Source organism: Ictidomys tridecemlineatus, chromosome 7 (genome assembly GCF_052094955.1).
Source record: "Ictidomys tridecemlineatus isolate mIctTri1 chromosome 7, mIctTri1.hap1, whole genome shotgun sequence".
Taxonomy (NCBI): Eukaryota; Metazoa; Chordata; class Mammalia; order Rodentia; family Sciuridae; genus Ictidomys; species Ictidomys tridecemlineatus.
In genome coordinates this window covers 2,721,673-2,748,024 of record NC_135483.1, presented here as the reverse complement: position 1 = coordinate 2,748,024, position 26,352 = coordinate 2,721,673, and the positions used below count along the sequence as shown (strand labels likewise).

Genomic DNA, 26,352 nt, shown 5'->3' with positions numbered 1-26,352 from the left:
GCCTGGGGGAGATGATCCTTCGCCTGTCCCTTCCTGGAGGGTGCTTTGGGACTGTCCATGGCTGGGCAGCCTCCATGGCCTGGAAGAGCTGGTCGGAGCCCAGTGGGCAGGGCTGATGTCATGGGCTTGCAGTGCGGGGCCTGGAGCTAGGGCTCCGGGCCTGGGGCCTGCGCCAGGGCTGCGAGACTTCACATAGCACTGGTCCCAGCCTGCTTGGCCTGCCCACACCTGGACACTTCCCCCTGCGGTCAGAGTCAGATGGGAGAAGAGCCGGGGGACAGCACGACCCTTAATGCCACTCCTGATCCTGCCTCGGGGGCCTTCCTGAAGACCTCTCCCAGCTGCCGGGAGGCCAAGCTCGGAGGCTGGGCCCCCAGGTTCTGTTACTGGGATTGGGGATCTGCCTGCGACCAGGATTAGGGCTCAGTATGCGACTGAGATTAGACACCAAGGAACTAGAGTCCAGCTCGAGCCCAGACTGCCCCGTCCATGCCTGGGTCCCTCTCTGAAAACCATGTGTCCTTCCTTAGAGTCTCCGAGCCTCTGTTTCCTCATCTGTAAAGTGGGGGTCATTGCACCAACATGACCCTGGGCACATAGTAGGTGCTCAAAATAGGGAAGCGAGGTAATGAGGAGATGAGCTCCACCTGAGGGGTTGCAGGGCCAGGGGCATGTCCTGCTCCCCTCCTCAGCGGGGCCTGGACTGGACCTGCTAGCAGGAGGGTGGCTCTCCCAGAGTGACCTTGCCGCCCGCCTCCTGGGCTCCTGGTGCCGCTCACTGCCCTGGCAGCCTGGCAGGCCTCCGGGGCCAGGGCCCTCAGGGCAGTCAGGGCACCCTGCCTGAGGGAGCCACAGTGGGCCCACATTCTGCACGCCCTGCCCCTCCAGGCCGCTGCTCCCTCCCTGCACCTGGACACACTCGGAGACCACTGTTAGGACTCGCTCCCAGCTCTCCTCCTGGCTCCTCTCTGGGCCCAGGAGCCTCTTCCTGCGCTCCTCCACTGGAGTGGTCCCCTGCACTGCTGTGTGCCACCCTGCCATCACACCGTGGCATCTTGGGGTGAGCAGCCCAGGGCGGGTCTGCGATCTTTCTGAGCCAGCCCCATGGAGGACGGCAGGGTGGGCCGTGCCCACGGTGGCATTCAGTGCCTTTCCTCAGGCTGGCTGTGCCCACCAAAGGGGCAGAGGGGGCCTGGTTTGGCTCCGCCTTACCACCCCCCGCCCAGAAAGGCTGACCACTGGGTCCTGCTAGCGTCAGCTCCCAGCTCCCACTGCTGCGTGGTGACCTCCATCTGTGAGGTCTGGGCCAGGTACTCCACCCCTGCGAGCCTCAGTTCCCTCACCCGTGACTCCGGGGACCCTGTTTGTCGAGTGCATCCAGGAAACCTGGCAGTGACTCGAGGTGCTGGATGACGGGGGGACGCACCTGTGGACACCCACCTGGGAGGAAGGCTGAATTCCAGAAAGGGCGCTGGAGGCCCGCCGCCCACAGGTGGGAGAGTGGGACCACCCGGCACTTCTCAGAGCCTGTGACTCTGGGGATCTCCCAGAGAAGGGAACCTTCCCACCCAGTCATCTGATCCTGTCCCCTCCCCTGGGACCCACCCCATCCAGCCTGGTGGCCACGACAAAGCCCCACACCCGAAGGGGCATGGTTGCCGCCCCACTGCCCCTCCCAGCCGCTGCGCGTCTTCTGTGGGCAGGGTGGGCGAGGCCAGGGCTCCTGCTGGACGCCGCCTGGGCATCAGGGGGGGTGTCTCTGTAGCTGCCTCCTTGCTGGTAGGGAGGGCAGGTCCTGAGTGCTCTCTAGGCCCCTCTCGGGTCCAGCTGTCCCTCCTCTGCCTGCTGCATGTGGGGCTGGGTAAAGAGGTGGCCTGGGCCCCGGAGTCTGCGTGTGGCCTGCAGCTCGTGAGCCAGGGCAGGGAGGGCAGGCGTAGAGAATGGGTGCGGAAACTTCCCACCGAGTGTCCAAGCTCCACTAGGAGGAAAGAGCCCCAGAGAAGGCCGCAGCATGCCCAGGGTCACCCAGCATGGCACTGGTGGACCTGGGGACCAGACCCAGATTGGGCAGGACCAGACACGGACAGCAGTGATCTGCACATGGCACCTCTGGGCCAGGAGTGTCCCTGTGGATGCCCTTGTCTGTGTGGGCTTTAGCCTGCCCCCCCCCCACCCCATGAGTGACACTCATGGTCTTCCATGGCCAGAATAGCTGTTATCAGGGACCGTGTGCTGCAGAACCATCGTCCACCATTTTCACGGGTCTGAGCTTCTGTTTGTTCTACTAAGGGGCAGCCAGGCCCCATCGAGTCCTCCAAAATGGACCATATGACCCCAGTCACCCAGATGGTCTCAGTTGGCTTGGCCAGGGCTTCCCCATCCCAGATCGGAGGGCACCACTCGGCAGAGAGGGCCCCTGGTCCCATCCTGCCCGACTGCCTCCAGGGCCACCAGCAGGAGAGCCCCTTCCTCTGGGACTGTGTCTCTGATGGAACTCCCTCATATTATGGGGGGCAGGGCACTGTCCATCTGCAGTCCTGCAGGTCCCCAGCCAGTGCCTCCTGTTACCTGGTTCATTGTTCACCTCTAGCCTGGATAGCGGGGGCTGCAGCAGCCAGACACCCCCATCCCATTGACCCTTTCTCTCTGGGGGACAGGCAATCCATGGTGTGCGCCAGCTTGGCCTCTGCCCACCTCTTCTGCCTGATGACCCTGAGCCTGGCACTCTTGGCCTCCACACTGCTGTCCCTTCTGCCTGGGTCACCTGGTACAGGCTCCTGGCACTGACACAGCCCTCCCTGAACTCTCTAACCTCCTGGTGCCCTGGACACTCTCCCTGGGGTATCTAACCCCACAACATGTGGGGCTGGTATGATCCCTCCCAGGGTCCCACTGATGCCTCCTATGATGTCCTCAAGTGGATGTGGCTGGTCCCACCTTGGCTATGCAGAAACGGAGGTAGGGAGGGGTCAAGTCCTGTGTTCAGGGTCACCCAGCCAAGGTAGGGGCTGGGTGTGGGCTTCTGCTGGTGCTCAGCTGGGCTCTGCCTGATTTGGGTTCACTAGGCCCTTCTGTGCAGAGGGGATGGGCAGACGCTGGCCAGGCTGCAGCCAGGGCTGGGACAGGGGACAGCTAGGACGGTGTGTTTGGGAGACGTAGACCTGGGCTTGAACCTCAGCACTGTGAGCACGAAGAAGCCCCAGGCACACCCAGCCCCTCCTGACAGAGCACACGGCGGAGGACAGGGGGACAGGGCCGGGAAGTGGCCATTAAGGCAGGACAGCTGAGGAGGGCCTGAGAGCACAGTGCTCCATGGGAGGGCAGAGGTGGGAGCTGGCTTCTGAGCTGGGACCTGTAGGGGGCCTTAGGGTGGGGGCAGCTGCACTGGGCACCCTTCAGGCCCTCTCCACCTCCTGGGGTCCTCCCTGAGCTCCTGAATCCCACACACCTGAGCTGGCCCACCAGGCTGCAGCAGGGGAGCTGCTGAACCAACAAGTGCGATTTAGAAATGACACTGGCCTCGGGACAGACAGACACCACCTCCCCCTTGGTTACCCAAGACAGAAGGGGTCCCCAGGCTCCCCGTGGAGCAAGGTCACAGCCCCTGCCTTTGCTGAGGTCCTGCTTGGCAAGGCACAGGGATGGGAGAGGAGAGGCGAAGAGAGCCCCTAGATGACCCAGTATCAAGGACAGAAGGTGGGAACAAGTGGGCAGGTCCAGCCTCCTGCCCTGGGCTGTGCACTGCCACCACCAGCCTTCGGTCCCAGTCCTGCCACAAGCGGCCCAGCTGCTCCATGTCTGCCCCGCCAGGCACCCTGGCTGCTGTCCAGTTCCCATCCCGCCTGCCCCCCTCGGGACCCTGCTCCTGCTGACTTCTCACAGGGCAGCTGCTCCAGGGACAGCAGGCTGGTTAGTGCCAGCTCTGAGGTCCATGCTAGAAGCTGAGCTGCCGAGCCTTCCCTGGACCTCAGTTTCCCCATCCCTCAAAGGGAAGGGGAGAGCCAGAGTGGGAGCTGAGGCCCTGAACCGTGGGATGGTGGGGCTGACTCTGTAGGGGGACCCTGGTGGGGCTGACTCTGCAGGGGGACCCAGGAGACGGTCCCACAAATTCCTCCACCTCAGTCCTGCCCCAGCCCCGGGGGGTGGTGGCTGTGGCCCCAAGCTAGCTCACTGCCTCTGGGATTCCCTTTGTAGGCTCAGCCTCTGGGGCCACCCCACTGCCTTGACAGGTGGAGAGACCGAGTCCCAGTTTGGGGTCCCCAGCAGATACTGAGGGTGTCACTGAATGAATAAATGGACATAGGGAGGACATTCAGAGACTGTCAGGCACCTAGCAGCCTGGGAAGAACTCTGCTCTGTTCCCAGGGCAGCCGGGTCCTCTGCACCCCGCTCTCAGCCTGGCCAGCTCCTGCCTGCCCTCCCTGGAGGCCTCAGTTTCCCCTCTGCCAGGACCCTGCCCGGCAGGCGTACGTGGGCTCTGCGCTGCGGGCTTGCGGGGTCTGCGGACAGTTTCCCGCCCTCCCCGGCTGCCTGCTTGGCTGGGCAGCCAGGGTTCTGCGGGAGCCTCCTGCCTGGGGCGCGGGGGAGCGAGGACGCCTGCCCGCGGGGGACTCACCGCGCCTTCCCGGGGTTGGAGACTGAGCGGCTCGGCCTCCGCTGGTACGTGAGCGCTCGGCCGCGCGGACCGACTGGACCGCGCCCTCCAGGGCCTGACGTCAGGCCCGCTGGGGGCCGCTTTTGGGCAAAGGCGGCGGGTGGGGGCGGGGTGGGGGCGGGGCGGGCTCCTTCCCCCCTCCGCCGGAGCATTGGGATCCAGGAGAGCGCGCCTGTGGGCGCAGAGGCCCCGCGTCCGCCTGGAGATACAGGGGGAAACTGAGGCACGGGGGCGGAGCCATCCAGGAGGCGCGGTCTCAGGCTGCAGGGGCTGGAGGTGGGGCTGGCACTCCTGCCTGTGGGGTCGGGGGCGGGAGCACCCAAGGCCGTTTTTGTGCCCGGGAGGGGCGGAGTCCTGCTCACGTGGTGCTGGCCTCCCTGTGTACCCTGCATGGGGGTGGGTCGGTGGACTTGGGTTGGGTGCATGGGAAAGGCCTGGAGGTGACAGAGGCCCCTGGGTGGCACCCTGGGGGAGGGTGAGTGGGCACCACCACACGGCTCTCAGCAGCCCCAGTGGGCACAGTGGTGGATTTGATTCTGTGGGCAGCTGAGAGCATTGAAGCCAGTGACCAGCCTCCTCCAGCAAGCCCTCCAGCACCCATCCTGGGCCTGGGCCTCTGCTCCTCTGCAAACCCAGGAGCCCCGCTCTGCCCCCGCCATCCTATCAGGGTGCCTCCCTTTGCTCTGTGCTCCCTCAGCAGTACCCACAGCCCACACGGTGCCCCACTCCTGCCTGGGTAGCCAGGGCCAGTCCACTGCAGCCACGGGAAGAATGTCCCTTGAGTGTTGGGGATGCCAGGGCTCTGGATCCCCACTGTGGCCGGGCAGAGCCCACGGCTTCCCTCTGTCCTTGTGCTGTGACTGTCTCAGATGGGGAGACTGAGGCCAGAGGCGGCAGGAGCCGCTGGTCCACCCACACTGCTACGCTGGACCAGCACCAGCCCCTCCTGGCAAGGCAGGGCTGGAGGGGTCCTGCCGGAGGGGTCACTTGCTGGGGGTTGCAGAGCCACTGGGGCAGGGGTCAGTGTCATCTGGGCAGGGCAAGGGGGCCTGTGGAGGCTGAGCAGACGAAGGCTCTGAGTCACAGGCAGGGCTGGCCAGCCTCGGGTCCACCTTCAGCCTGGTTCTCACAGAGATATCGGAGTCCCCCAACACAACTGACACCAGAGGACGTCTGGGAAGGGTGACAGCACGAAGTGGCGCTCAGTTGCCCACAGGATCAAACCTACCCATTGGGGCTCCTGAGACGGTGTGGTGTGCCCCCGTGATCCAAGGGATCCTCGAGGACTCTCTGCTAAGGACCCCGGGCTTTTGGGGTGGCAGAGAAGGTGCTGGAGCCAGGAGGCCGGGTGCTGAGGGTCAGATTGACCTTTGAGCCCTATAGGAGACAGGCACAGGGACAGTGTCACCATCGCCTTTACCAAAGCTGTGGTTCAGAACAGGCTGTCTCCAGGTGGGGCCAGGGGTCAGGACCCCTCAGGTGGGTCTGATGGGCACAGTTGAGCACTCTGGGCCCAGCCCGTGAAAGCACCTCGGGGGCATCAGGCACCGCGTCCTGCCTTCCTTGAGGGGACAGAGGGTGGAGAGAAGCAGAGCCATGACTTCCTGGCGGGACATGGAGTGTGCCCCTGGGAGACACTGGGTACATCTGCCTGTGGGGTCAGCTTGGACCCTGTCCCCTGGTCCCAGCCTTGGCCTTGACTCTAAGGCCTGACCTTGCAGCCCAGTGACCTGGGTGGCTCCTCATTTGCCAGGGGACTCCACACAGGAGGGAACATACCCACAGGGACAGCGTGGCTTTGCTGCCATCAGGAAGGGGGCCCGTCAGAAATCACCGTCCGGCCTGGCAGTCTAGAGAAATGGGGCTGAGGTGGAGGGACGGCAGGGGCCAGGACTCGCCCAGGTCCATGGAAGTGAGCAGGGGCTACGTGATGCACTGAAGGGGAAGACACAGGCCACATGTGGGCCCAGCGGTTTGGAGCTCTGGAGGGCACGTGGGGCTCAGCTGTGGCAGAACCCCTGGGAGTCAGCTGGGAAGTGCCCAGCATCCAGATCCACCAGGCCAGCCTGGGTGGGATAGTCGACCCCGGCCACAGCCTGCCTGTTGCCAGACATCCAGGACACTCGCCTCTGTGCACAGGGATGGTTGGAGACCTCAGGCCACAAACAAATAGGGCAGGAAGACTGGCTTCTAGTGGCCCCTGACTGTGCGCCTCAGTGACCTGGTAAACTCTGTGTCCTGGGCTGAGCAGGGGCAACACTCAAGGGACATTCTTCCCGTGGCTGCAGTGGACTGGCCCTGGCTACCCAGGCAGGAGTGGGGCACCGTGTGGGCTGTGGGTACTGCTGAGGGAGCACAGAGCAAAGGGAGGCACCCTGATAGGATGCGGGGGCAGAGCGGGGCTCCTGGGTGTGCAGAGGAGCAGAGGCCCAGGCCCAGGATGGGTGCTGGGGGGCTTGCTGGAGGAGGCTGGTCACTGGCCTCCACACCGCCCCAGGATCCACTCTGGCTCTGCCTGCCCTCTGCATGCCTAGGACCCTGGGTGAGGTCGAGTGGTGGGCTGCCCGCCTGCTCTCCTGAGCTGGGGCCTGCAGAATGGGCCCACAGGGCCTGGGGGGAACCCTGGAGTCAGAGGAGCTGCAAGCCCACCCAAGTGGCCCACCTTTCGCAGGCGGGGACCCCGAGGCCTGGGGTGGCACTCGGTTCTCACAGGAGAGTCTCGGCTTCAGCCTCCTCTGAGCCCCGTGGCCCTGACCTCCTGGCCCTGACCTCCTGGCCTGGGACTGGGAGGGGTGTCCTTCATATCTTTCCAGGACCCCAGGGCCCCGAGGCCAGCTCAGGAGATGCTGGGTGGGTGGTGGGTTCCCCTGAGCAGGAAGGACAAGAGGGTGTGATGGCAGTTTACCTGGGGCTTCCGTGCGGCCATTCCAGAGGGTGCCCGGTCAGCTCCTGCCCCTGTCCTCCGCCTGGGGAGGGCCTGCGGAGTTCAAGTCCTCCTTCCTTGGGCTCAGGCCACTGGGCCCTGGAGCTCCCTCCACTCTGAGAGCCACTCTGCTCCATGGAGGTGGCAGAGCCTTCGGGTCGGACCCCACAGGCTGCTGGGGACCAGCTCACCAGGTCCTCCCGCCACGGCCTCCTCTGGACACTGGCTGGGGAGGCGCTGGAGTGGGCGTGGGTGCTGCGGCCAGTCAGAGATCCCAGAAGACTCGCCCCCACCGGTGGTGACCCGGGTCCGAAGCGCTGGTCTGGTGCCGTCACTCCGGGAGCAGCACTGAGAAAGCACCGGGTGTGGCTGCCACCTCGCAGGAGCTGGCCTGGGGTCCAGGTCTTCCAGTGTGCTCCCCCCAGTCCCCCAAGACCCCCGGGGCACCCTTGGTGCCACCTCAGAAGAGCAACCGGGGGGCTCAGAGAGGTCACACAGCCGGGAGGCAGGGAGCAGGGTGGAGCCCAGGTGGCCGCAGCCGGACCGGAGCCTGTGTCCTGAGTCCCTCACCTCTGCAAGTCCCTGCCTGGCGCTGAGGGCCGGTCCACCTTCTCTCTGGAAGCTAAGGAACCCACCCACCCCCAGGACGCAGCACCACGTCTTTCCTGGGTGTGTCCATATCAGGCTGGGCCTCTGGGCCCAAGAGCTGTCCACATCCCCTGCAGGGCCTCAGGGCCTGCTTTCTATTTCAGCCCTTCCTGGCCCAGGTGGCCCCAGGGGACCCAAGTAGCTCTCTGTGTCTCTCTGCTCAGCAGGCCTCAGAGGGGCCACCCTGGTGCCCGGCTCTCTTGACCTCACTGTCTGGTCCAGGCTGGAGTCCCCAGGGGGGCAGAGAACTGCAATAGCAGTTGCTGTTCTCTGCTCAACCCCTTCCACACTCCCTCAGGAGGCAGTGAGATCCCTGTCCCTTCTATGGGCTAAAATAGCTTAGACCAGCACATTCCAAGAGGTGGATAGTAGGTGCTAGGTGGGCGTGAGAACGGAAGTTCTTCTTAGTGTCTAACCTTTTCCCTTTCTGAGTGCTTCATGTCATTCTAACTGGGTTTTGAGGGTTGTAAGTGTTGGCACTGTTCATCTAACCTTCAAGAAGCCAGGTGGCCACCTCTTGGTGAGTGACAGAGATGGGGGGATGTGACATGCACAGTCAATATTATCTTCCTAGTGGTCAGTGAAGAAACTCAGGGGTGGGGAGCCCCGGCTCACCACTTCGGAGGCCTCTGCATTTGGCGGTCGCCCCCCCTCGGCAGGAGCACTGGTAGGCAGCCCAGGGACAGGAGAGGTGCTGTTGTTGGCTGGGACGGCCATTTGCCCCAGTGCTGGTGTCAAGGGTCCTGAGGTGGGTGGGTGGGGCGGGTGCTGGGAACAGAGTGGCCAGAGGGCAGCCCAGGCAGGGTGGCCTGGCGAGGGTGGCAGGCCAGTGCTCACGCGCAACCCCTCCTCCACTCCAAATCCAAACTGCCCTGGGGTGGGGGGCCTTGAAGATCTTTTGACAAACTCCCTGCATCTAAGCGCAGGGGCCGGAGGGCAGAATCTGCTGCCCCACTCTGTGGACGTGTGTGCCCCCGGGGAGTCACTGTGTGTGATGGAGGCCGCTGGCCCCACGAGGGGTCACGTGATACTCAGGCTGTGCCCCTTACAGTTTTCCTACAGTGGGAACCAGGTTTGGCCAACTGCGGACCTGACCGCCTGGGGCAGGTCGCAGATGAGTGGAGCGAGGCTAGAGGAAGAGTCGGCCCTTGCTGATGGGACCCAGTTTGAGGTTGTACCATGAGCCATCAAGTGTCCCCTTCAGGAAGTACTTCCCTGACAATGACATTCCCTAAACTCAGCCTGCCCTGGCCGAGCCCTCTCCCTGGAGCTCAGCCCCACAGGAGCTCAGCCCCACAGGAGGGCAGCCCCACAGGAGCTCAGCCCCACAGGAGGGCAGCCCCACAGGAGGGCAGCCCCACAGGAGGGCAGCCCCAGCTCCTCCAGCTCCCTCCTGCCACCGGCTATTCCCTTGGTCAGTCCTGGGCACAGACCCTCTGTCCCCAGCATCACGGCCCTGGCCGAGGAGGAGCCATCCACCCTCTGTGGTCCTTGCCCAGGCCAGGTCCTCAGAAACCCTGGTGGGAGGGAGCCCTGAACTCAGGCACTGGGCCCGGCTCAGCCACTGTCCAGCTGTGGGGACCCCAGTAGGGGTCAAGGGTGAGGCCTGGATCAGGGTTCAGCTTGTGCCCAGAGTTCAATCTGTGACCAGGGGCTGGGCTCAAGCTGGGACTAGGACCAAGGCTCAGTGTGTGGCCAGGACCAGGGCTCAGTGTGTGGCCAGCACCAGGGCTCAGTGTGTGGCCAGCACCAGGGCTCAGTGTGTGGCCAGACCAGGGCTCAGTGTGTGGCCAGCACCAGGGCTCAGAGTGTGGCCAGCACCAGGGCTCAGAGTGTGGCCAGCACCAGGGCTCAGAGTGTGGCCAGGACCAGGGCTCAGTGTGTGGCCAGCACCAGGGCTCAGTGTGTGGCCAGCACCAGGGCTCAGTGTGTGGCCAGCACCAGGGCTCAGTGTGTGGCCAGGACCAGGGCTCAGTGTGTGGCCAGCACCAGGGCTCAGTGTGTGGCCAGACCAGGGCTCAGTGTGTGGCCAGGACCAGGGCTCAGTGTGTGGCCGGCACCAGGGCTCAGTGTGTGGCCAGGACCAGGGCTCAGTGTATGGCCGGCACCAGGGCTCAGTGTGTGGCCAGGACCAGGGCTCAGTGTGTGGCCAGCACCAGCGCCCATTCTCTGTCTGGAGCCAGTCAGGGCACCCAGCCTGGGCCTGCTGCCCCACCAGCTGACCTTGGAACCTCTGAGTATAGACTGTCCTGCACCAGAGCTGGTCCTCCAAGGGGCGTTTCCTGGGCTGCCTGTGCTCTGCCCTGTCCCTGCCCCCGGGAGGGGCTTGGGATCCCATCTCAGGCCCCCTCCCTTCTTTTTCCCCAAGGAGCTGGAGTCTGAGATCCACCAGGCCTGCCGGTTGGGGCCTGCTGGCCACTTTCTGCTTATGACTGTGTCAGGAGGACAGAGACCAGGCCCGGAAGCTGTCTGCCTGGTGGGAGGTGGAGTGGAAGCGGGCCGTGAGCCGGCTGGAGGAAGCCTGTTCTCAGGCTGTCAGGGGGCTCCCAACCTGAGCCATCCCTTGGGCCACAGGCTCCCTGGATGACCTCAGGGGTCAGCAGCTCTGGGCCTCTGCTTCTGGTGAGGGTTGTGGGGAAGGTCCCTGCTCTCTCTTGAGGAGCGGGGCTCCAGGCTCTGGCTGCCTAGCCCCTGCTCTCAGGAGATGAGTGTGTCCCTGCTGGGCACCTGCCCTGGACTCAGGCCCCTCTCTGTGTCTTCAGGAGCTTGGAGTACAGTGGGAATCGGTCAGCAGATCACAGACACGGATGAGTGTCACAGTCACCTGGTGACCTGGCTCCTCCCAGGATGAACATCAGGATGACGTTTAGGACCGCAGCTAGGCACGCAGGCACTACCATGAGCAACTCCCCACCTGAGGGCCCCGTAAGGAGCCACGGCCGGTGACAGTCCTCTAGGCTAGCTAGACTCCCCACTGACTTGGCTCAGGGACCTGGGCAGCACGGAGACCCTCACTGCCCAGAGGGAAGGAGCTGGAGCCATCTGTCCTCATGGTCCTCAGAGCTCTAAGTCACAGAGTGTCCTGCCCATAGAGGTCACATGTGGAACCCAGGTGAAACCCACAGGGGCAGAGCCGCCCTGGCACCTCCTTTGCCAGAGCCCTGGCCTCAGGAACCTGGGCAGAGCCCCGGGGCTCGGGACCCCAGTGAGACCCTGGGGAGCCCCTGTCTGACCCCACACCCAGGGGGCCTGTGCAGGAACAGGGGAGGCTGAGAGGCCCCTGGTGAGGTGGGGGAGACCAGGATGGCCACTTCTGGGAGGGCCCTCTGTCACCTAGAAGAGATCCTTGAATGTGTCCTGCCTGTGGGTGTCTGGGCAGGGACCAGGCAGGACACAGCCATGGTAGGGGAAGTGGACAGGAAGGACTCCAGGGTCCGGGCCACCTGCCTTTGCCGTGCCCAGCACCTGAGTGGGTGGGTGAGTGGACAATGAGACCCTTTGGAGGGCACCCCAGATGCTCTGCTGTCCCAGCCAGAGGCCCCAGCTCTGTGACTGCACTAGATTCGGAGTCTGGGGCAGGATTTGTGTGTGCAGTTGTCTCAAGGGACAAGCACGCATGTGGCTCAGCAGCCTGGTGTAGACCGTGTCTCTCTGTGACTGTGGGGCCTGGCCCCAGAGGTTACCCCGGGAGCCGGCAGCCCCGCAGGACAGGCTGGGGGAGCCGTGGGCGGCACCTCTCTGCCTCCGGCCTCGCTCCTTCCTCTGGGGGTCGATTTCTGTCCCCAGCCCACTTTCAGAGATCAGAGGGACTGAGTGGAGCTTGGCTGAGCCCCGTCAACATCCAGGGGGCGTGAAACCTGGGAGATCTGCTTCACAGGCCTGTCGGAGCGTCCATCTGTCCTTCCCCGGGATCCAGCAGAGAAGCTGTCTGGCGCTGGACACCACTGTCACTGGGGTGGCTTTTGATCTCACCTTTGTACATTCCAGTTTCTTTGAAATCTCTGATGGCCAGGAACCCTCTATAAATAGACACCCGACAGCCCTGGTCCTCCTAAGGCGCAGGAGGGACACCCCCAGAGGGGCGGGGACAGTGGGCTGGACACCGGAGGGTGAGATCTGGGCAGTGGAAGCAGGCGGCTTCCTTTCTTCTTTCCACTGCTCTGGATTCATGATTAATTTACCCAAAATGCATATGCTCCTCAGAGGTGCCCTGTGGTGGCCCTGCGTGTCACCGCTGCCCCTGGTGGCCTTGCGTGTCACCGCTGCCCCTGGGCTGTAGGCATTGGGAACGCAGGCCTCCACAGCCTCTCCTTCCAGACATGGGAGGGGGAGTCGGCGGCCCCCGGCCTGCCCTGCAGCACCCCCATCACTCAGGCTCTCGCGGCCACTGGGCCGGGACTGTCCTCCCAAGCTTCCCAGGCGGCTGGCGAGTGGACCCATGGAACAGACCCACCTGGGCTGGGCCCAGGCTCCTTGATCTCCCCTAGAAACCCACAGCCCTGAGGCACTGGGGGCAGGGAGCGTCACCAAAGTCCCGGGGGACTTGGGGGGACGGGCCCCTCACCGTGTTCTTCCAGCTGGGAGGTGGGCTGTGGTCCTGACCTCCCCAACCCTCACCTGGGCCCACAGGGACCCAGGCCTGGCCCTGGGGGAGCTGCGGCTTAGAGGCTTGTGACGAGGCCCTGCCCCCACCCCCGCCTGCAGTCAGGACCCCCTCGGGCCTCCAGCACCCAGTCCCCCGCAGGACACGCACCCTGCCCAGGCTCTCGGGTCCAACGGGGCAGTCTGCACTGGGGACCCTGTGACAGAGGAGGCAATAGGAAATGACTCGTGACGGGGTGACGGGGACACTTTGGGATGAGTTGGGTCGGCACCTGACCCACGGCCTTCTACCTGGGGAGCAGCCTCCGGTGCCGTGGAGCCCGACCTGGAGCGGAGGCAGGAGTGCTGGGGTGGTGTGAAGAGCCCTGGGAGGAGGGTATTGGGGGCTGGCCCAGGTCACCGGGGTCAGGTGTGTGACCTGTTGTTGCCCCTGTCCTGACCCAGACTGCAGAGCCCGGGCCCTCCTGGAGCGCCGATATGAGTGGCCTGGGCACCCACACTTTAAAGTAGTGACTGATGTGCAGCAGGGTGACCGTCACTGAGCCAGCGCCCTGAGATGCCGGCAGAGTGGATGTGGGCTGCTGGCCTGCCACTCCCCAGCTGCCAACCTGGAGAGGAGCAGCCGCCTGGCACCGAGCGACACCTCACGTGGACCCACCGTGTCCCCTCACGTGCCATCTGTTGGTGTGGTCAAGGACGATGGGCGTCCTTCATCTGGGCCCTGTGGGTGGTGACTTCTCCCACCGCCAACCTCCCGTCCCAGCTGGCCGGGCCGCGCCTGCTCCTCGTCTCCGGGAACAGGTTTGTTTAAGGGCCGCCTGACACGTCTTCTCCTCCGCCCGGGGTGTTTACGCTGGCGCCGTCCGTGGAAACTCCAGGTGCAGGAAGGGGATGGAGGGTCTCAGGGGACCTTCCCCACAGCTTCACAGAGAGCCCCGTCTCAGCCCGTGAGGCCTCGGAGGTCACCCGAGGGCCGGGAGCAGAGCCGAGCCTCGGCCCAGCTCACCAGGGCTCTGCTGCAGGGAGGGAGCCCTGGACGGCTTTTTGGAGGAGGGGATACCTGAATTGGTTGTCAGTGGGGACCGCGAGCAAGCCAGCAGGCGTGGAGTGCCAGGCGTTAATGCAGAGAGTAGCCCTGCTGCAGCCCTCAAGTGCCACCCTGGGCCTGCGGTCAGGGTGTGGGTCCTCCTGCATCTGGCCGTGTGGCCTTGGGCACATTACCCGCTCCCGAGCCTAGCTCCTCCTCTCAAGGGAGGGAATAAATAGTGCATTAACTTCTCCTGCGGTGGCTGCCGGCTCCCGGGGTAACCTGGGGCACAGGAGGGGAGCCTCTGCCTGCAGGCGAGGGGAGCTGGGCAGGCAGCTGAGCAGTGCCAAGCTGAGACTCACAGCTCTGCCTGGGCTTCCAGCCAGTTCTGGGCTCCACACTCTGCAGAGCCTTTTCTGCAGTCTGGGTTGGGGGGTTTTATGCTGCCACCCTCTGACCAATCACAGATCACCTGGCCAATGATTAGTTCAGAGGTGGATACCTCCTAAATTGGTTTGAATCAGTGAAAAGTATCCAGAGGGTCATCTGCTGATAGACAAGCAGCCTTTTTGTGACCATGAGGGGAAAATGAAGTGGGGAAGAAATTCAGAGGAGCACAGGTAGAGCCTAATCTCTCTGTGCCTGAAGCCCATATCCCTTTCCATTTCCTTTTACATGTGATCGTAAATTTCCTTCCTGGGGGAAGCCACCAGAGTCTGGTTTCTGTCACTTACTTCCCAACGTGCCCATTTTCCACAAGGCACCCTGAAGCATCTGGCAGAGCTCAACCGTGACTGCATCTCCACTTGCTAGAGACACACCCCGATGATCGACAGCCTAGCACTTCCCAGCAGCCTGCGAGGCCCGTGGACTGTGGCCTTCCCCTGTGGCCCCGGACCCCAGCCACACTAGCTCCCTCCCTGACTGTCACGCATCAGCACACACCAGCACACATCTTCCTTTGAGGCCTGGGTGCTCTGGAACGCTCTTCCCCCGAGATGTGCTGATCCCACCCACCTCAGCACGGCCAGCACAGTGGCATCCCGAGTGGCGAGTGGTCTGGACGGCCCAGTTAGCCACAGCAACATGGCCCCTGCTCCAGTGGCCCCAAGGAGGGTGGTGTGGCTCTCACAGCACCTGTGCTTGGGTCCACGGAGCGGGTGGGCCCCTGCTCTCCCTGGGCTGGGGAACCCGAGTGACGGAGACTACACCCTGCAGGAAGCGACTGCTGTCCCAGGAGGCTGCAGGGTGCAGGTGGCGGAGGGTCAGGCACTGCTCATGGGCAGTCCCTTCTGCCAAAGCTGGTGGTGTGGCCAATGTCAGGGGTGACTCTGGGGCCAGGGCCCGGGAGGGACTGATGCACGGCAGCGGCATCTGTGAGGGGCCCCGGGCCTGCGGCCGCCTTAGCAGCCCCTTCACGTGGCCGTCCTGTTCCCACGCAGAACATTCCCCCGAAACAAAACCAGCGTTTTAAAGAGCACACTGCAGCTGTGCCTCTGCCTCCCTGTGCGGGGCGCTCCTGTCTCCTTCCGAAACTTCCATCTCCCCTGGGGAGCTCCGAGCCCTTTCAGCAGTACCCCCTCCCCGTGCGGAAGGCGAAGGACGGCGCTGTGGGTGTACACTGCTGATCCGCCACCTTGGGTTTGTCTGTCCCCCACGGATGGCTGGGGGCCTGGGTGGTTCCGCAGGTTTTCTGTTCTGAGGGTGCTGCTTCGCACCGGGTGCAGGTCTCTGTCAGTCCCTGCTGTCAGCCCTTCTGGGTTGGTGTGTGGCCACCCTCCGTGGTCACTAGTTCCCACCGGGCCTTTGCTTGCCTGCCTGGGGACAAGTCGGACTTAGCAGCTCTGTCTGCTGGTGGAGGGACCCAAGCTTCAGCGCACCGTCCCTGTGGGCACCTTCCTGTGGCTTGTCCCACCTCCTCCTGTGGCTATGAGGACAGGGTCACCCTGCACACAGGAGGCGAGTGCACAGATAAACTCAGAACCGTGGCCTGCGCTTGCCTGGGGGTTGGTCTACGAGGAGAATCTGCGGCTAAACGTGAACATGCCACTGGCCCCTCCAGGCAGCGATGCCGGCCTTGCAGAACTGGGGCCAGGGGTCGAGGGGCCCAGATAGAGTCCGTCTGCCCTGGCAGGAGCCCCTCCCTGTGTGCGGGGGCAGGATCTGTGGTCTGCCCCCTGGGCCCTGCCCTTTCAGGCGAATGGGGACTGGGTTGACTGCAGGCGTTTCCAGGTGGTCCCTCCTCCAGCCAGTAGCTGTGCACACTGGCCCCTGGTGGTGGGGGCACCTCATGCTCTGGACCTGCCATGTCCTGGGCAGCATCAATGTGGGGGTCCCGTGACCTCAGGGTGGGGTCACCTGTCTGAGGGCTGCTCTCACATGCTGGGCAGAGGTCCCCACTGCTGGCACGGCCCAGTGGGCAACCTGCTGGTCCACAGGAGGCACAGGGACTTCTGCACCATCCCACTCCCAAGCAGCTGCCCTGCTCTGCCCGCAGACTGCCCAGCTCTGTCTCCCTCCAAAACCACATTTACCCCGGCAGGGAATGGACGTAATGGCCCCTCTGTCCCCTCTCCTTTCTCTCGTCCACTCCTTCTTTCGCCTGCCACTCCCTCCTCCTTCCCCTCCTTCCTCTTCTCTCCACTCCCTTGGCCCCCACAGGTTGGGGGACATTCATTTTATCTGGGGGAACAGAAGGAAGCAACCTCATCGCAAATCCCCTTTGACCAAATTATTAACTCCAGATGGTTCTTGGATTGGGCACTGGGGGCTTCCGGGTCAGAAACAGGGAGGTCTGGGTGTGGAGTGGTCAGGCCTCCCTCACCCCTTTCCGTGTGCACTGCACCCCAACTTCTGTGAGGGTCACAGGGCCTCTTCCAGTGCACCTGCTGCCCCTGCCCAGGAGCCGCGCCCAGGATGGGCTCTGGTGTCTGGGCAGTGCTTGGGAAAAGCCGTCCCTGTGTCGGGGCAGTGGGAGGACAGGCCCTGGTGGGGATCTGGGGGCCTGGCTCCAGGGGTCCTGGTGCTGAGGAGCTTCCTCCCAGGTCACGGTCTCTGCAGTGGGGCCAGCTCCCGGAGGGCCCTGGGGGGCAGAGAGCTGGCCAGGCCTGGACAGGCCCACAGGAGGGGCAGGGACCGCAGAGGCCCCCCTGGCTGTGCAGCACGTGGGCCAGCTCTCCAGGGTGCCTGGGCCAGTCTCACGGGACTGAGTGGGGGGCTCTGTAGTGTGCGCGTCCTGTTACCAGGGGTGGGGCAGGGCAGGGGAGAGGGGACACAGGGCTGTGGTTGTCACCAGGGGTAGGGGGAGCGGGGGAAAGGACACACAGGGCTGTGGTCAGGCCTCTCTGCCCCTCAGCTTCCTAGTCCACAGTGGGTGGTCCAAGGGACAGGACATGACACTTGGTGCCACCTGCCTTGGGTCCTGGAGGCTGAGACCAGGGCTGGCAGGGCCCACAGGCAGGGCCAGTGGTGCACTTTTCAGGACCACAAAGATGCTAGCCGGTGGGGACAGTGGTGCATTAAAGCCCTTGCCGGGCAGGTCCCTTGTGCATGCCAGGCCCACAGGCGCCAGCAGGGGGCACCCGTGTGGCACCACATGCCTGGCAGTGGGCTGGGCCCAGAGCTGCCCAGGCAATTTTTCCCTGGAGGCTGTGGCTTGGTGGGTGTCCTTCTTGGCCTCCTCACTGTGCTTGGTGGGGTCTGCAGCAGGGTCCTCTGGGAGGTCACTGATGCAGTGGCAGGTGCAGATGGGCCCAGGATCAGCAGCACTGGGTGTGGGGTCACCAGACACTCGGCCCTCTGCCCTCCCCCTGCAGGGCCCAGCCCCTCCCCACCCGGCAGCATGCCCACCTCGACTGGCCCACCATGCAGCCCAGGCTCCAGAACCCGTGCCAAGGACATGCCTCCCTAAGCCCCCCTCGGGCTTTCCCCGGTGCTGAGGACCCCAGGGCAGGTGTCGATGACAGCTGACGGACGGGGTCTGAGGCACAGGGTCTTCAGGTGTGGCCAGAAGCTGACTCAGGACCCACCCCCAGGTCCCTCTTCTGCCCTGTGGGTCTGGGCCGGGCCTGCTGGACCAGAGGCTGTTTTCTAGAAATCCTCTTAGCACTGACCTCTCTCTGTCCCCTTCTAAGCCTGTCTGTTAATCCCGTCCATCCCAGTGAATCCTCCTGTCCCTGTCCCCAGCTGCGACTGCTCTCAGCCATGCTTCCAGAGGCCTTCGGGACAATGTCGGGTGGCAGGGTGGGTCACTTCTGTGGAACTGGGCGAGTCCTGGAGCCTGGGAGCTCCTGTTTGGCTGGGTCCCGCCTTCTCCTCGATGGCTGTCCCCTCTGCAGGGCCACTATCTCCCCTGGAAACGAGCTCAGCCTGCAGCCCCCACCACAGCACTGCACAGGACCCTTCCCCACCCTCCACCGCCCCCTGGGCTCCATGTCCCCTCTGCCTCCGCTGGGCCTGGTCCTACCTGCACATCGGGCAGCAGGGCTTGCGGGGTGTGACTTGGGGCAGTGGGTTTGGGTCCTGCAGGTGTCCATGCTCACTGGCTGAGGGATGGAGCACAGCAGGGATTTCCTTCCTGGCTCCCTGCTGCCCACGGGACACAGGACCATGGCCATGAAGGAGACCCCTGCTCCATGGCGAAGGAGCCCGTGGGGAGGGCTAGGTCCCCTGCCCCCAGCAAAGGTGGCTGGGATTCAGACCCCTGAGATTCAGGGCAGGAGAGGAGAGAGTAGGAAGTGTGTGTGAGAGAGAGGATGGTGCCCGCGCGGTGCTCTGCAGTGAATGTAGGCACTGTAAAACACGGACAACCAAAACAGACTCAAAGTGCCCCCGTGAAGTGGGACTGAGGCACCCTCAGAGGCTCTGAGCTCCCTAACAGTGCAGAAGTGGAGGTATCCCTTTCCCTGGAACACAGTTCCATGTTGTCTCCACCTCCCTCCTGGTCTCTGCTTGAACACACCCTGAACGGAAAGCTGGCTTCGTGGGTAAATGTGGGGGTCCTGGACCAGCTGGACATCCAGTTTGCTGGGTGACCTCTGGAAGCTGCTTACCTTCTCTGTGCCTTATCTGCAAAACAAGGGGAAAAAAGGCCTGTTTCGAGGCTAAACAGAAAATTAAATGACTAATGCACTGAGATTCGGCCCCAGGTCTGCAAGGGTCTGCCTCCAAGCTGCCCCTGCCCGGTGTCGCTGCCTCTGTCCGTGATGTGGTGCACACTGCTGTGTGCTGCATGCTGGCCAGGCACAGGAGACACAGCTGGGGACAGCCAGATGAATCTGCAGGCTGACACTGATGAGCAGTAACCTGGGGCTTTCTGGCAGAGCTGAGGGCACAGTGGCTCGTGTGAGGGGCCAGCCCAGGAGAGGCTAGGACAGGAAGGACGGGTCACACTGCCTGGAACAGCAGAAGCAAAGACCCTGGGCTGCCAAGGAACCTGAGTTCTTGGAGTCAGGCTCATGTGACAGAGGCTGCAAGGTCCACTTGGGAGCCTGGGGACAGGTTAGGGTCTCTGCCCTTCACCAGGGCCAGTGTGCTCCAGGACTCTGCAGAGGAGGTGGCCCTCGCCTTTCCTTCTGGGGGTTCCCTCTGTCCGTTGTGGGTGCATGAAGGCCTGGGGACCGTGGAGGCAGGACCAGAGCAGCTGGGTGCTTGGGTGGGCGGGGTCCACAGATGGGCAAAGAGTCCACTGCATGTTTTTAGGTCGGCCTCTGTCCTGAGCCTCCAACATGAACACGCCACTGCTGGCCTTTCCAGTGACTTGTGTCACAAGCCTCCCCAGGAAGGGGAAGCCTGGCCAGTCTCCAAGGGGCTCCTTGAAGTCTCCCCAGGGCGGCAGGCCCCGCACTACACCAGGACACCAGGAGCTGGGCCAGGGCCGCTCCGGGCCTCGGTTCCCTCCTGATCACCTGCTGCGAGGGCGGCTCCAGGGGCTCACTCTCAGCCCCATCCGCACGTAACCATCTCTGCTGGCCTCGAACTCGGGCCTGACCCCAAGTCTCTGGGCTCGGGTGATGCTGCCTCGTCGCCTCCTCGCTGCAACCAGCCCTCCGGGTCACGTGGGCTGAGAACTGAGCCGAGGCAACGTATGGGGAAACTGAGGGCTTCAGATTGTCCAAAGCCGCGGGCGCCCGCCCTCTCCACCCTCTCCGCCCTCGCTCCTGCGGACGCCCACCCGCCTCTGGCCACTGCTCCAGCCCAAGGGTCCCGGCCGGGTGGGGGCCAGGGTGGGTCCCGAGCCCGCCCCTCACCGGGAGGGGCCGCCGAGGCGCGCTCCCATTGGGCTGCGTCCACGTGACCCAGCGGGCTGGCGCGCGCCCCGAGCCGGCGGCGCCGAGGCCGCGCCTTTGCGCGAGTGCGCGCGTGCCGAGCCCTCCGCCCGTCCAGCCGGCGCCGCCCGGACCGCCAGGTCAGTCTCCCCGGCGCCCGCTCGGCCGGGGGCGCGCGGGGCGCGGCGCCTGGTGCCGGCGCGTGGGGGGCCGTCCGCGCGCGAGCCCGCCGCCGCCTCGGGGCCGCGCAGGCGGAGTGCTGCCGCCTGTCTCCCGGCGGGTCCGGGACCTGCGCCCTGAGGCCGCCCCGCGGTCCTGCGTGGACCCGGCCTGGTGCTGCCACGTGCAGGGGCTGGCCCCAGGGACGCGGACGGAGTGTGTCCCTTGTGAGCACAGGACAGCACTGGCCGAAGAGATGGCCCCGCGCGGGTCACTAGGGGCGCTGAAGACCTCTGACCCCTACCCTGGTTCATCTTCCTCCAGTCTCCTGTCCCCAGGGTTTGGGCACAGGTTTCCCTGCCTCCTGGGAAACATGGAGGTCAGAGGGTGACAGTGGCAGGCTGAGCCCCAGGTTTCAGGGACCTGGGACCCTGTCCAGGCTCTGATGAGTACTAGTGTCTGGAGGTGCCTTATCTCTCCCAGCACCCCTCCTGCTGTGGCCTTGTCCCAGGTGGCACAGGGACTAAACAGGTGACTCTGGACATGCCCCTGAGATCTCCTGGGCAGTTGGCCACCAGCAGGGTTGAACTGAGTGGCCATCATCCTGGCCTGGCATTTCCTGCAGGCCAAGGCCTGCTCACAGAGGGGCAGCTTCCTGGCCCCTCTGTGGCAATGGGGCAGAGGCAGCATGGGGGCCAGGCCAGCTGGCCCTGTGGATCCATGGTCCAGAGTTGCACACTGCACCTCTTCTCCCTGCCTGTGGGCTCTTGGTGGTTGGGCTGGGTGTCACTGTAGTGAGTGGACTCCGCAGAGGTCTGCTGCCAGGGCTGCAGAGCAGGTGGAGGTCCCTGGACAGTGCCTGTGGTCTTGCCTGGACAGAGGCCCCTCGGCAGTGCTGCACGCCAGCTACTGAGGGCCCTTCTCAGATGGGGAGATGAGGCCCAGGAGGTGCGGCAACCCCAGCCCTCATCTGCAGGCCCGGGGAGCCTTTTTTCCCACCTGCAGCCTGCTGTGAGGAGACCCAGGAGGGGCAGCCCCCCCCCCCCCCCCGCCCTTGCTGTAGGACTGAAGCAAGGCTGCCCTGAGCATGTGGGCTGTTCTCAAATGCCCCTGATGGAGCTGGCCACTCCCCACATCCCCAGCGTGTTTGCCTGGCCCTCACTCTGGTTCGGGCCTGGTGTTGCATTTGGAAGGGGCTTATGGTGGGTCCAGCCTGAGGATCCCACTGGCTGCCTGGCGGGTGGAGCAGGTGGTGGACAGCCTCCACAGGTGGTCAGTTGGCAGGAGGAAGTGCACATGATGAAGAGAGGTGCCTCCAGGCTGCTCTCTTCCCCCAGGACGTCTTCCCTGACCCCTGAGGAGAGGTGTCCCCTTTCTCCTCAGCCCAGCTCAGGACTTGGCAGAAGGTGGCTGACTGGCACAGAGGGACAGGTGTGGGCATGGGGGTGGGAGAGTGTGGTGGGAGGGCTTCTCGGATGAGGAGGCAGTCTGGGGCCTTGGAGTCACCATGGGCGGGTGGGCTGGAAGATGGCACGTGGGCATCTGGCAGGGGAACTGGCAACAGTGTACAGCCCTGATGCTTAGCGTTGGCCAGTTCTTGTGGCATGAACACTCCCAGGCGCCACCTTGCTTCCCTGCCCAGGGGGTTGGGGAGGGTTGCATCATTGTGGGGAGCTGGTGTGACCCGGGAGCCTGCTGACCAGGGGCAGTGCAGGCCTGGGCACCTGCCCTTCATCCAGATGGCGACTGCAGTTCTGGGGGGTGCCTTGCGAGGGTGGGTGAAGTGGAAAGGGCACAGAATGGTGTCCAGGTGGCATTTGTCCAAGGGGACAGTGCTGGGAGCTGCTGGGCCTGGGAGGCAGGACACTTACTTTCCCTACGTCCTTGGGCTTCCTGGGTTCCCCAGAGGACTCAAACCTGTTCACAGCTGTGACTGGACAACGAGGGATGCGTGGTTGCTCCTGCCCTGCCCCCCACCATGCCCTGTCTGGGCTGCCCCCCCCAGGGTGCTCTCTTATCTGCCCCACCTCCCACCCTGCCACTCTTGCCGTCCCCTGCTTCTGGTCCCTGGCACCTCTGCCTGTGCCCAGTACCTCACTCAGCACAGGCAAGGGCAGCAGCAGGAGGGCTAGGCTCTGAGCTTCTGGCCAGGTTCTTAACACCTTGTCCCTCAGCTTCTCACCTGTGAAGTGGGAGCGATGATAGGTGTACCTGACTGGACGGGCGTGAGGATCAGCCAGGGGCAACCCCACCTGGCGCTCAGGTGGTATGTGGTGAAGAGGACCCTCCTTCCTTCCTGCCTGCCCCTCCCAGGACCCTCTGCAGGGGCCACAAGCACAGGAGGAGGTGCTATGAGAGCCCACCCAGCCTGGTAGAGGGGTGGGGCGCTGCCGGCCTCAAGCTTCTGGGTGCACCTGGGACTTGGGGCATGGCAGGCTGGTCTGGTTGAGGGTGGTGGTGGCATGCTTGCCTTGAGCCTGCCCAGCCCCTGTCAATTGGACCCGAGGCCCACACAGTGGGCTCCCAGGGGAGGGCCTAGGGTCCTGTTGGCCATTGATGGTGCAGCCCCAGCTAGATTCTGCAGTGGAGCAGGTTGGGGCAACATGGGCAGCTCTGCCAGTGTGGGGGACTGTGGGTGCTGAAGGCTCAGTAGGAGTTCACCTAGCAGGTTGGGGGTTGCCTGTCTACCATGCACCATGAGACCCCCACTTTAGGGGTCAAGGCCTTTGTAGGAGTTCAGAAAAGGAGCACATCGGTGGGGGAAGGGTTACCGTAACCTGCAAGCTGTTAATTAGAACCCAGGGTGCGGGCGATAGGGGATTAAGAAAGACAAAGGCTTATAGAGAGAAAGCTGGAACCAGGTGGGACATTGTCCTCTGCTGGAGGAACAATAATGACCCAGAGCTAGCTCAACACATTTATTATATAGGTTTTGTCATCAGAAGGGTTTCTGTGAGCTGGGTGTGGTGGCCCATGCCTGTAATCCCAGTGGCTCTGGAGGCTGAGGCAGGAGGATTGTGAGTTCAAACCAGCCTCAGCAAAAGTGAGGTGCTAAGCAACTCTGTGAGACCCAGTCTAGGGCTGGGGATGTGGCTCAGTGGTCGAGTGCCCTGAGTTCAATCCTTGGTACCTTCCCCCGCATCCCCCCCCTACAAAAAAATAAATAAATAAAAGGGTTTCTGTGAGAAAGTTTCTCCAAAGCAGGCAGGCCTGAAGTTTGAAGCACCTGCAAGCAATTATAATTATCCAGTTGCACTGATATTCTCTATCCCTGGCAGCTGGTGTCTGAACTCAGGGTCAGGACTGACAGTTCTGTGCTTAGCACAGAATCTCCTCAAGCAGGGCATCACCATAGCAACTGGGCAGTCTTGACCTGCACCTTTACACAGGAAGTTCCAAGTGCAAGCTCAGCCTCCTGCTTCGAGGCACTCAAAGACCATGATCCAAGTCACCACTGTGTGCAGGTGGTGGCCCTGAAGACCCCTGTGCAAGCCTCACTCCTCCAGGCCCTGGGTACAGGCTCTGTTGCCTCAGGCCAGCGTCCTGGGCTGAGGCTGGGGAGCTCTGCCTGCCACCTGACATGACTGTGGCTAGAGCCTTCTCTGAGGGTAGGCATGCAGGTATTACTTTCCCCAGGAGCCTTGGGGAGGGTGCTGTTGGGGCAGGGGACTCTTAAGTCTCCTCTCCTTGCTGCTCCCCACTCCTTGAAGCCCAGGACACGTGGGCCCTCCTGCTGCCCACCTGCTCATCTGCTGCTCATGGCCCAGATCTGGGAGCCCCAAGTCAGGGCTCTGCACGGTAGTCATTGCTGCTGCCCAAGGTGCCAGCCAGGCTGGGGACATCGGGTGCTCACTCCCCTGGCCTCCCCTGGCCTGGCCTGCCCAGAATCCTCCCTGCACTCCTCAGAGGGGACAGGCCTGGCCTGGTGTGTGATCCTAGTGCCCCAGCCCTGCACACCAGCGGCCATGGGAAGGTGGGTTTCCTCAGCAGTGCCTGGTGGCAGTGGCAGTCAGCAGTGTCGTCATCTGGGCTGTGAGTATTGTTAATTAAGACCATAGTGGCCTCTCCTGTCCCTCTCAGGTGGGGAGGAACACCTGGGCTAGGTATCATGTTATCATCCTGTCTTGCAGCCGGGTAGGACCCTAGGGATAAAGTGACATCCAGGGGCATTTCGTGGGCAAAAGAGCCAGGATTGAACTTTGGCTCTCTGGTCCTGGGGCCTGTGCCTATCACCATGGCACCCTGTTCCCTTCTGGGGAAGGTCAGTAAATTGGCCAGGGAGGCTCCCTTTATCTGGTGGTCCTTGGGGGTGCAGCCATGGGGTCACCAGGTGGTGTGCCTTTGGGCTTTATGCTGCCAGCCTGGCATTCCTTCCTCACCCGGACTGTAAAGCATGAGTGCCCACTGTGTGTCCAGTTCTGGCCCACTGTGGATAGGACGACCGGGCCCTCCCTGCCCTGCGGAGCTGGTGATCCAGTTGTACCCTAGACATGCACTTGGAGTCAAGGTCACTTCTGATGGTTGGGCCAGGAGGGAATGAAGTAGGTTAGGGGCCACAGGTGGTGGGGAGCGTGGCCTAGGAAGGGCTGGCTTAGCTGGGCCACTCTCTGATCCTCAGTGTCCCTCTATCTAATTGGACAGTGACTTTGCATGGTTAATGGGCAGAGTGTGCTGGGCCACTGAGCTGAGGCGCGAGTCCTGTGTCTGCTGGGACCCCGCGCCGCAGGGCCTGGAGCGCACCCTCTGACGGCGGCTCTCCCAGCCAGGAAGCTAGGTGGGGACTCTGGTGGCTCAGGAGAGAGCCACCGTGTCCAGCCCACTCTCGGGTCAGGCTGGCTGTCAGGACAGCGATGTGGCCCGTGTGTGCCGCGCTGATGGGTGGGGAAGCCGCGGCTCTGGGAAGGTGATCGCGGGGTCTGTTGGGCCTGCTGCAGGCCAGGCTGCTTCTCTCCCCCGCCCTGTCCTTCTCCACTCTTGTGACAACAGGAAACCTGTCCACCTGCCACACAGCAAGAGGCAGGTCTTCACCCCTTTCTGAAGTCAGAAGGCCCCAGTGGCCCGCATCCCCTGGGGAGAATTCCTGTGGGGAAACTGGGGCCTGGCATCTGTCCCCGGGAGCCCCTGTAGGGCGGGTCGGGTGGACATTTAGATAAGAATGCCTACCTGGGCCTGAGCACCTCCGTCCTGGGGCCCGGCCAGTCCTCTGGGATCAGCATTCCTGCCTCTACGTCAGTGACCTCTCAGGACTGCCCGTGTGGGATGCTGTCCTCCGTCCTTGGGATAAACTCGTTCAGAGATTGGCCCTGATCTGGGTGGACGACTTTTGCTGCCCTGGTTCTTGGCCTTGGCACCACCAGTGCCTCCTTTGTCCTCGGTCTGCTGAGCCCCCACCTTTATTATGTGCTTGCTGTGTGCTCAGCTACCTGTGGCTGAGGCCTGGATGGGACCCAGGACCCTGGATGGCCCATGTAGGCTGGGAAGGAAGAGGCCTGCCTGGACCGCCCCTGCTCAGGGCCGGGGGAGTTGGGGCAGCAGGGAAGAGGCCATTAGGTCCAAACAGGTGCTAGGAATTGTGTGCTTGTCAAAAACCTCAGTGGGCTAGTGAGTGGCTTTGGGCCAGCTTCTCTGCTGGGGAGCCCTTGAGGATAGACATAAGCTCGCCTGGTCTCTGCTCCGCAGGACCATTCAGTGGGCGAGAAGGTGGACCACAGCAGTGCTAGAGAGCTGGGGAATCATACCTGGCCAGTTAAGGCCTCCCTGGAGATTCTGACTCCCCTGCTGAGCCACCAGGGGGGAGGTTGGAAGCTCCAGACTGTAGCATGTGGTCCCATTGCCAGACGTGTCTTGGGGACAAAGTGGCAGGAGTGTGGCTCTTTGGCCCCTGTGGGGGGTCTGGTTTCCCTGGTGTGCAGTTGTGGGGATGGGCAGGAGGGATAAGGCTCAAATGCAGGGGCCTGGGGTCCTTGGGTCCAGGGGCTTCTATGTCCAGGACTAGAAGAGAACTTTAGGGTAGGAGGTTGGGGTGTGGATGGTGAGGGCCCAGCTGGGCTGCGTGCTCGGACTCTGCGGCATC

The 26,352-nt window shown here is 63.5% G+C and overlaps 1 protein-coding gene across 2 annotated transcripts in view; it reads left to right on the top strand.

Moving 5' to 3' along the window:
• Positions 1–13,607: 13,607 nt before the first annotated feature.
• The window catches only part of Ptp4a3 (protein tyrosine phosphatase 4A3), a 41,247-nt gene continuing 28,502 nt past the window's right edge, over positions 13,608–26,352 (top strand). Inside the window, exon 1 of one of the 2 annotated variants that reach the window (XM_078016622.1) lies at positions 13,608–13,628. The gene's annotated coding sequence lies outside the window, so the exon portion shown is untranslated. Of the gene's footprint in view, positions 13,629–20,169; positions 20,261–26,352 lie in introns of those variants that run through there. The other variant, XM_078016620.1, reaches the window with a different exon arrangement.